The following is a 10651-nucleotide window of genomic DNA, read 5'->3' as shown; positions in this document are numbered from 1 at the left end:
CTCCCATCTGTCCAATTTGGCTGCTGCCACGTGAGCTCTCTGGTTTAGCAAAGCTTTCTTCAAAGAGCAAGCCACAAATTCTTTTCTATGCAGCCAAGCTCTGTCAACACCAAGTCTTTTGAAGAGGGAAAAAAAAGGTCCCGAGATATTCCAGAATTCTTGGCAACAGCTGCATCGCTTGGGATTCGCTGCTTGGCTGTGAGCCACAGAACCGCTTAGCAGCCTGGGGGCCACCTAAGGACCCCAGGGGCCAATTCCATGGCTTCAGCTGCTCTCCGCTGCCTTCACTCTCGGTTTTGCAGTATTCATTTTAGAGAACAACTTAAACTGAAGATACATATTATTCTCTCTCTCTCTCTCTCTCTCTCTCTCACACACACACACACACACACACACACACACACACACTTTGAATACAACCAATGCAGTATTTCTGGGGATTGGCAGGTGGAGGGGGGAACAAACTGTGCCGCACTTTTATTTTTGTGTGCAAAAATCATCAAACGATTGTGCTTTCTCATTAAAGACAAAAGGGCTCGGTGCCCTGGGATTATTTTCCTTTGAAAAGCAAAAGCCACAATCAATAAGAGCAATCCCTGCTTAGCATGACAGCCGTGCTTGAGCTGGGGCTGTCGTCAAAGCATCTGCGGACACAGACTGGCAAGCTGGGCATTTGCTCCAGGACAAGGGACGCTGTAGCCGTGAATTTTTGAGTTCTCACTAGGCTTCCACTTCCAAAGACTCAATTTGTGTTGACAGGTGATGATCCAGGGGCCCGTTTTCATACAGCCACAGGTATAAAGGGTCAGACGTTAACTCGTGTGATCCCACCAGCTGTTCACAGAACATCCTACAAGCTGTGTGCACACCATACATTTAAAGTACATTCTCCACCCCAAGAATCCTGGGAAATACAGCATGTCAAAGATGCTGGGAACTGCATTTCCCATAATTTATTGGGCAGGTGCTTTAAATGCATTGTATGTAGACAGCCTCAGTATTTAGTCTTTCCAACAAGGGCACAATTTAGGCAAGGCATAGGGAGACACACAGCAGCAGCTATGGGTCATGATAGTATAATTATTATTATTATTATATTATTATATTATTATTATTATTATTATTATTATTATTATTATTATTATTACTTTATTTATACCCTGCCCTCCCCAACCAAAGCCAGTCTCAGGGCAGCTAACACCAATAAAATCACAGTGAAAACATAATGGGGGGGACCAATTTAAAATACTGGTTAAAATGCAATTTAAAATGCAGCCTCATTTTAAAAGCAGCCCATAGATCAAAACCATAAGGGGAGGGCAACATAAGGGTCAGACTGAATCCAAACCAAAGGCCAGGTGGAACAGCTCTGTCCTGCAGGCCCTGTGGAAAGATGTCAAGTCCCGTAGTGTCCTAGTCTCTTGTGACAGAGTCTTCCACCAAGTCGGGGCCAGTACGGAAAAGGCCCTGGCCCTAGTTGAGACCAATCTAACCACCTTGCAACCTGGGACCTCCAAAATGTTGTCATTTGTGGACCTCAAGGTCCTCCACGGGGCATACCAGGAGAGGCAGTCCGGTAGGTACGTGGGTCCTAGGCCGTGTGGATCTTTAAAGGTCAAAACCAGGACCTTAAATATTATCAAACCCCCATGTTCAGAGGCAATATATCTCTGGGTACCAGTTGCTAGGGAGGCAAAGTGAGAGAGGGGTAGCCCCTTCTAGCCTTGCTCATGGGCTTCAAAGAGGTATCTGGGTATGTCTTTGATGCAGCAGGCCTCTTCTTCATGTTTTTTTATCTCTCAGAGGCTGTCTGAGTACCAGGTCCTGTCGAGCAATCATAGGCAGGTGCTGTTGTGCTGGTGTCCTGTTTTTGGGTTTCCCAGAGGAATCTTTCTGGCCGCTGAGCTGAAACAGGATATTGGACTTCTGCAAACAAAGCAGAAACTCTGGGGAAGTTCTGCATTGCCAGGTGCTACAAACCTTCCCCCCACAGCGTTCTCCACACTAAAGGAATATCCAGGTGTGATGTGAAAAATGGGAAGGTACTGTCTGTCACAAAATGATATTCCACCCACAAGTGGCAACCGATAGTCCAGCCATGCATGTAAGTCATCACTTAATGAAGCCGTCATCAAATGATGGGTGCACACCTGTGAACCCACCCACAGTGCTTTCTGGTTCTGTGCATGCAGTGCTGTGACTCCACTACTTTAACAAAAATGGCTACAGCTTTCTGTCCTTCCATCTAAATCATGTGGCACTGTCAAGGTATCATCCCAATGGAGACTGCATGTGACCACCTTTGAGGCAAGATTCCTCCTCAGCATCATTACCACTATTCCAGAAATATTTGTTTCTAAAATCGGCTATCCTATAACTTACTAGGTGCTGTACGATTTAAAAGGGGTGGCATCTTTTAATCTCATCCAATCTGGATATATATCCAGAAGTGGCTCCCTAACACATACTTTCAGGCTTAAATGAGAAGTCCCCTCCCTCTGCGTGGTCCAGAATTTGCTTGGCAACTGACACAACAGTTACCTGCTTTGAAGAAGCCTGAGACGAATCCTTACCGTGCCCTCATTCCTGGCGCAGGCAAGAAGATCAAACTTCACCTTCAACTACTGCTTCTGAGATGCTTCGCTGATAAAAGGGTTGTGTGGAAACTTGCATCTTGTAAACAAGACAGATGGCTAGGATGGAGGAGTAGATTTCTCTCTCCTCCACCACCACCCACCCCACAAAAGCATGCTCTTTGTGGGGTTCGTTCTTGGAAACCTCAACCATTCCCCTCTTTCAGCAGCGAGCAAAGAAACTCCCACAAACAGATATTAGAGAACACAGAGGATTCTGCAGGGACCGCCAGCACAAAACACACACGAACGCCGTATCCTTAATCTATCCTTTGATTTTGAAGGAGGTACAGCTTGTGGGTCCCATTCATGCTGTTTCCATCTCCTCTGAGCTGCCCAGTGCAGCACACAGTTTTCCAAGGGACACAATAAGCTGTTTCCTCCCGGTACTTTCCGACTGGAGATGTGTGCTTTATATCTATTTATTTAAGAGTACTTTTATGGTTCTTAATTGGCACACGGCCAATTCAGAAACTTCCCCGAGGAGTCAAGAAGAGGTTCTGCCTTCAAAGAGGCTTTGCAAAATATTAAATTCTGAGAGCAGACGAATCTCCAAATGCACATCCACACCACACAAGTTGGTGCGTCCCTCCCCTTGCCCATATGCCAAGGCCCATTTTCAACCAAATAGTTTTGTAAGGGGGAAGAAGAAAGATCAACCTTGGTGTAAAGAGATGTACAGTGCAGTGGTTGGGGGGATGTCACTGAGGGCTCCTTAGAATAAAACAGTAGTTGCCATAAAGCTTTAAATTTGGTTTGAGGTTACTGTGAAATTGCCCAGATAGCATCAGAGCAAACCATCACCTGTACCTAAGAACACGAGAAAAGCCCTGCAGCTCAGGACAGCTGAGGCACATCGAGTCCAGCACTCTTTTCTCACAGTGGGCAGCCAGATGTCCCAAGTGAAAGCCCACAGTCAACACCTGAGCACAACAACACACACCCCACACACACCTGCAATTCCCAGCAACTGGTACTGGGAGGCATTCTGTCACCAGCCTCAAGAGAGGCGAGTCTCCTGTCTTGATCTCTGGAAGAAGAAAAAACAAGACTCTAAATACAAACAGCAGCATCTCCAGATACTTAGGCTCACTTAGACATTCTACGGGCCTTGTTTTAATTACGCAATAATGTATTTATTGTGGGAAATTTTAGCAGTCAAGCGTAACAGTGATATTTACTAGTTAGTATATGAAGAGGTATAGTATATGAGGGAGGTATAGTATATGAAGACCACAGAGTTCTAACTGCTAGAGGAGGCTCAGTGAGGTCACGCCCCCCTCTTCTCCTGAGAGGGAGGAAGTGAAGCTTGTTTCCTGTTCCCCTCTCTCTTGCCCTCTCTTCATGCTGCACGCAGTGGAGACGGACATGCCTCACAATACCCTCTAGCCCCAGGCTGCTTTGCTGCACTTCTCAGAGCATTTTACTTGCATTATCTTATTGCTGTTGCAGAAGGGAAGATGTATGCCTGAGGCCTAGAAGCTGTAAGTAAAACATTTTAAATTTACTTTGCAGTCTGTGGTCTGTTTTATTGAAAAAGGGGACCAGTTGCCTCAAGAAGCTGGAAGAAAATAAATAAGGTTTAATAGCCTATTCCTATGCTCCATTAATCTGCCTAGCGACAGAACTTAATACTCTGCTACTAGTGCTCTCTGTGTGCTAGCCCTGCATTTAAGAAAACAAACAAACCAGGCACTAGCCATTTCATTCCTATGTGGTTAACTCACACGTGGGTCTCCAGAGGGTTAAATAGAATTAATATATCCTCTTACCAATTCCCATCATGTTAATTTTATTTATTTATATTCCACCTTTCCTCCAAGGAGCTCAGGGGGGCGTACATGGTTTCCCCCCTTCCCATTTTATCATCGCAACACCTCTGTGAGGGAGGTTAGGCTAAAGACAATGTCTAGCCCCAAAACACACCATGAACTTTAAAGCTGTTTGGGGATTTGAGCCCTGGTCTCCTAGGTCCTAGTCCAGCAGTCTAACCACTAGACCACACTGGCTTTCTGGGTGAATGTGGAGTGTAAATGAAAGTATTGATCAGGAGATGCCCAGGATCTCATGCTAAGGTCTTTCCCGACTCTACACCAGTGATAAAAACAAAATAACAAAAACAGCCTTGCCGGATTGGATCAAGGTCCACCTAATCCAATGCTCTGTCCCCCAGAGGTCTTTCAACTAAGGGTGCTGAACCTTGAAGGGATTGGCATGTTCCCTGCCATAGAGTTACCTTTGTGACCTGTGAAGCAGACCTGCCAGATGAGGGCTTTGCAGAGAAGTGACTTCACACCTGACTTCCTGCATCCTGACCTGGCACATATATACACATCGGCTGGTGCCAACACGCTAGAAACAGCTGGCAAAGCCAGCACCTGATCTTGCCAGTGCTTTGAGGAAGGGCAGGAGCTCTGCTTGTATTTAAGCACACACACCCATCCCTATGTAGGGCTGAGAAAACCCCGGTCTGAAACTCTGGAGAACCAGCTCTGCAAACAGAGCTTATACTGAACTGGATGACCCAGTGGTCTACTGTATCTCAGTATGAGGCAGCTTCGTACAAGTTTGTTTTGCATGCAGAGGCTCATCTTCAGTTCCCAGCAGTTCCAGGCAGGGCTGGGAAAGGCTTCTGCCTGATGCCCTGGAGAGCAGCTGCCAGTTAGTGAATATGATTCTGAACCAAGCAACTGACTCTGGGCTCTTCCAGACAATCTATTTCTTGGCTTAGTTTCCACTTTGCCTTGATGTGCACAGAGGTATTGAGCATCATTTCCGCTTTGTTTCCTCAGAAGTTATACATCTCTTGGCATTCTCAGTATTTCATCCTTTGTGATGCATTTTCCTGCCACTTTTCTTACAATAAAAATTGGGGGGGGGCATGTAGGCTTATTGCCCAAGAGCCCCAAACTTGTCAGTATGCAACTGACTCGTCATACCTTCCAAAGAGTAACAGTCTGGACTAAGCAACTCCTAAAATCTTCCAAAAAACTGTCCCGAAAAACTGCCCCACCTGACAAGATGACTCAGAACACAAGATGATGCAGCTGTCTTGAGAAGACATGTGGCCAAGTCCCTTCTCCACTGGTTCAGAAGACAGTGGTCATGAGTTGAGGAGGAAATGAACCTCCTTCCCTCCCCACCAGTTACCTCTAAAGCGGCCAAGAGTTTTTTCCTTTGGTTACAACTTTAAGCACCAATTGCCACTGTAGGCTGCCAAGGAAACAGCAGAGTCCCCATCTGTCTCTCTTTTTTGCTCCCGCTTTCTCGGGTTTTTTTCCGCTCTCTCCTGAACAGACTCTTGCACTAAATTAAATAAGCCAAACTCCCTTTTTATTTCCTCTTTGACAGTAACGTATTGCAAATGCGCTTGGTTTTGACATCCTAATATTCAGAGTCATATCCCTTGGGATAAACACATCGGCTGTTATCCAAGACGGTGATTTGTTCCAGGACAGAACAGAGCTGGAAAGCGGAGCAGACACAGTCCCAGCCAGCCAGCCTGGCCATTCCAGTGCAGACGACAGGGAAGAAGAGGGGTCCTCGAAGGAAAAACAACCCAAGCAGGTGCCTGGACCACTCGTGCTTGGAGAAGGGATGTCCCAAGGGGCCAAAGTGACCCGAAGAGTGTCTATTCAAGCTCCCTGCAGTGGGATTGGATCCTCCATGATCAAATCCTCTAATATGATCATCGCACAGTGTGGCCAAGGGCATGCAAAGCCCATAGACATGGCAGAGTTTCCCCTAAGCCACCCAATTCATTGACATGGAACTTGACCTCCCATCTTCCAGGAGCGAGTTTCTTCTCTGCCACACCCTGCTACGGACTGCCAGTGGGTCAGTTGCATGGGATACAAAAATTCAGTAAGAGGCACAGTCATTTAACTATTATGCGCTCAGCACATTTTGTGTCTTCATATAAACAGAGGCTGAATCGAGAGGAAATTTCTTAGTGGGCATCCCTGCATGCTGCTTTCTGCTGCTCTTCCGCATTCATTTCAGCAAGGTTTGCACAGGAAAATGTCCTGGTGGATTGGGCCAAAGGATAACAATCTGCCATTTAAGTGGCTATCCTTCCCCCCTCCCCAAATGAATCCCAGCATCCTCCTGGCTGGCTATTGCCAGGTCCTTCCCAAAGACCCTCATTTTTCTATCAGTCTTTCAGAGCTCCGATCACCTCAATCAAGCTGCTTGCAGCTCCACAGTTTACAGGCAGAAAAGAGGATTCTAATCAAGGCAATCTTGCATCACAGGCCTCGTTTGCTTCTTCACAGCTCCTCTGCAGGGAGCCTTCACAGAGGCTGCAAAGGAGAGGTTGGGAGCATAAGCAAAGTGCCTGCAAGAGAGATCAAGGTGCCTAATTAGGTTTTTTATTCCGCTATCTAGATCTGGTTTGAACATTCCCAGCTGTCTCGTGCTGAGTCAGATCACTCGTCTATCTAGCCCAGAGTTCCAGAGGGGTAGTAGCCGTTGTCTCGGGCTGTTTCAGCAAAAAGAAATAAAGCATCTTGTGAGACCTCAAAGACGGTCAGAGTCATTATGGCGGGAGCTTTGATGCATAACAGCCCACTTGCATCTGATGCATCAAGCGCTCTCCTCAGATGAGCAGCAGCATTGCAAAGTCCCTGAAAGAGTCCCGGGCACCAGACTCACCACAAAAATGCATGTATTTCTGTAGATGCCAATTTGGTGCAATTTTCAAATGGAAAGCTAGCCTGTAAGGGTTGGTTGGTGGTGGTTGAAGTTTTTAAAATGAGGGGAGGTGAAGGTGGTTGGTGTGTGTTTGGATTTGATATCCCACTTTATCACTCCCCTTCAGGAGTCTCAAAGCAGCTAACAATCTCCTTTCCCTTCCTCCCCTACAACAAACACTCTGTGAGGTGAGTGGGGCTGAGAGACTTCAGAGAAGTGTGACTAGCCCAAGGTCACTCAGCAGCTGCATGTGGAGGAGCGGGGAATCGAACCCGGTTCCCCAGATTATGAGTCCACCGCTCTTAACCACTACACCACACTGGCTCCCTGGTGGAGAGGGTAGGAGAAAAAACCTGGTTCTTGGGTATCCAGGGCCACACACTAACAACACTTCTCGTGGGCACAGAAAAAAAATATGGCAAAGGAAAATGGCTATGAATTGCCCAATATTGATGGGGCTGCTGGGAAGGGTGCTTCCAGTGGGAAGGGTGCCTCTTAGGTAAGGATGGCTGGGATCAGTGGCGTAGCATGGGTTGCCAGTGCCTGGGGCTTCACGAAGGTGGGAGGAGGGAAACAGATGGTGTACACATGCAAATTTAGCTGCCTAACGGAATTCATGTCACCCAGGAGATCACAGCCACAGAGATAAGAAATAAAGAATTGCTCTGTTGTCTGGAGAGGTCACTTCCTGGTTTGCATGGAGAAGCCCTTTTCAATCGAACCCAGAAACAGAAGCAAGCAGCTGTATTGAGGCAGCACCAGATGCTGATATTTTGCACCCTTAACAATATTGTGCCTGGGGCAACCACCCCTGGGCCCCCCTAACAGAAACACTGCACCGCTGGCTGGGACTGAACCCAGAATCTTTCAAGAATTTAAGAGGACCTCTACAGCTGGATCAGGTCAATGGCCCATCTAGTTTAGCATCCTGCTCTCACAGTGGCCAACCAGATGCCTTCAGGAAGGCAACAAGCAGGACCCAAGTGCAGTTTCCAGCAACTGGTATTCAGAGGCATACAGCCTCCGACAGGTAGCTAATGTGGCTAGTAGCCATTAGTAGCCTCAGCCTCTATGAAAGGAACCTGCAGTTTGAGTGCTCTATAACTGACACACACACACACACACACCATACACCCTTGGCATTTACCTTATCTCTCCCTTTCTCCAGCTTTCGGTCTAAGGTCAGGTCGCAAACCAATTGCAGGTTGTGATACTGCAGTTCAAGGCAAGCATAATGGACATTGCAGGCAATGTAGTGCCTGCTTAATAATGAGCTAACTTCACCACTAAGTGTTGCTGTATTCAACTCCAGGTGGACCTATTGAAATCCACGGCATACCCTCCAACATTTTTCTGATGAAAATAGGGACGTCCTATATCATCATCATTATCATCATCATCAACAACAACATACCTGTATTTTTCCATGCATAAGACGCCCCCATGTATAAGACGACCCTTATTTTTTTGAAATCAATGTTTCTTGAGTTGTTGAGCTTTTGAGGGGGGGTCGACCAAAGCTGTTTGGGAGGTCACCACAGCCAACACCAATCGCATGACCACATGACCACTCACTGCAGCCGCCAATCGCCTGCCCACTCGCTGCAGCCATTGTTGATCTTGCCAGCCTGCCCGCTCACCTCAGTCGCCAATCACCACCCACTCACCTCACTACAAATGCCAGTCACTCACCACTGATTACCCGCCCACCCCCCTCTGCTATCCGTATATAAGATGACCCCAAATTTTTGCCTAATTTTTTTTAGCAAAAAACATTGTCTTATACATGGAAAAACATGGTAAATTACAACAACAACATTTATACCCCACACATCTCTGGGCAGCTTACAATATATATAAAAACATAATAAAACATCAAACATTAGAAAAAAACTTTCCCTATATAGGGTTGCCTTCAGATGTCTTCTGAAGGTTGTATAGTTACTTATCTCCTTGGCTTGTGGGCTACATAACTCCATACCCTCCAACATTTCTCCAACGAAAATAGGGACATCCTAAGGGAAAATGGGACATTCCAGGATCAAATCAGAAACCAGGACAGCTTATGTAAATCCAAGACTGTCCCTGGGAAATAGGGAGACTTGGACGGTCCTCCATGGGCATGACCAAATTCAGTCATGTTATTTCAATGGGTCTATTTTGAGTAGAACTTACTTAGCTGGATACAATCCTAAGGAAATAAAGTCCAAATCAGAGCAGGACAGCACTTGAGGTCTGGACTGCATGTACTGCTCCTGCTCACTCCGTTTTCTGGGACAAGTCAGATGAGAATCAGCTGGTGCAGAGACAGGCGCCAAGGGCAAAATCTTCCAATCCACGTAGGAGCAGCCATTCGTTTTTTGCTAACCATGTTCAGCGTACGCACACCCTGCAGACTGCCTCTCTTTGTCTTCTCTCCTTAATTTGCCAGGGGGGAAATCCAGAAGTAAATATAGGAAAGGGAAGAGTAAAGCTGGAGAACTGCTTCTGAAGGGTTGTTGATGCCTTTAAAATGCAGCAAGCATGGTAATCTAATAAACACAGCAACAAAGCATTTGTCACCCGGCTAATTTTATTAGAGTAGATCTCAAATGGCTAATTTCCTTTTACTAATGAGTAAATTAGCTGAGTCTCTAATCTGTTTTTAAGGCACTTACCCTAATGAAACATGAATGACAGCTAAATTCATTGTGAAATGTGGTGACACATGTTGTTAAGGTTGAAAAGAAACCTGGGCGTGTTGGAGAGGCAGGAGATTTCACGCCTCTGCCCGCTGCCCCTGGCGCTGCAGGCTGAATGATAGTCTGAAGGCCTCTCCTTCCCTCCTTTTGCCTGGAGGGGTGAAATAATGCAGTAAAGCCATGAAATCGAGTGAGAGCAATTTGGGGCAAATTGCTGCCGATGCAAGAACGATGGAGCCAGCAGCCTTGAAAGATGGAGCAGGAAAATGGGGCAGGCTTTAGTGGCAACCGCCTCAGTCCCCAAATAAAGTCAGTGATTTTCTGTTTATAAACAGAGTGCCTTCCCAAGCCAATGCTCTAAAGAGACCCATGGGTACCTAGAAGTTGAACAGGTTTTCTATAGGTTCAAATCACTTCAAACAAACAGGAGTTGTGTACAGTGGTACCTCGGGTTACAGACGCTTCAGGTTACAGATGCTTCAGGTTACAGATGCTTCAGGTTACAGACTCCGCTAACCCAGAAATAGTACCTCAGGTTAATAATAAATAATAATAATAAATTTTATTTATATCCCACCCTCCCCAGCCGAAGCCGGGTTCAGGGCGGCTAACAACAATAAAACAGTTACAGATAGGTAGCCGTGT

The 10651-nt window shown here is 46.4% G+C and overlaps 1 long non-coding RNA gene across 1 annotated transcript; it reads right to left on the bottom strand.

Moving 5' to 3' along the window:
- Positions 1–1895: 1895 nt before the first annotated feature.
- On the bottom strand, positions 1896–9560 carry LOC310695136. The gene is made up of 4 exons (XR_014519944.1): positions 9501–9560; positions 6811–6969; positions 3588–3663; positions 1896–1926 (listed from the first exon to the last, which is right to left on the bottom strand). It is a non-coding gene; the product is annotated as an uncharacterized lncRNA (long non-coding RNA).
- Between the last annotated feature and the right edge of the window lie 1091 nt (positions 9561–10651).

The sequence above is a fragment of the Podarcis liolepis genome, assembly GCF_965112155.1.
Source record: "Podarcis liolepis genome assembly, chromosome: 16".
NCBI classification, from domain to species: Eukaryota; Metazoa; Chordata; class Lepidosauria; order Squamata; family Lacertidae; genus Podarcis; species Podarcis liolepis.
Note: the sequence above shows the minus strand (reverse complement) of the source record. Positions and strands in the feature narration are given on the sequence as shown.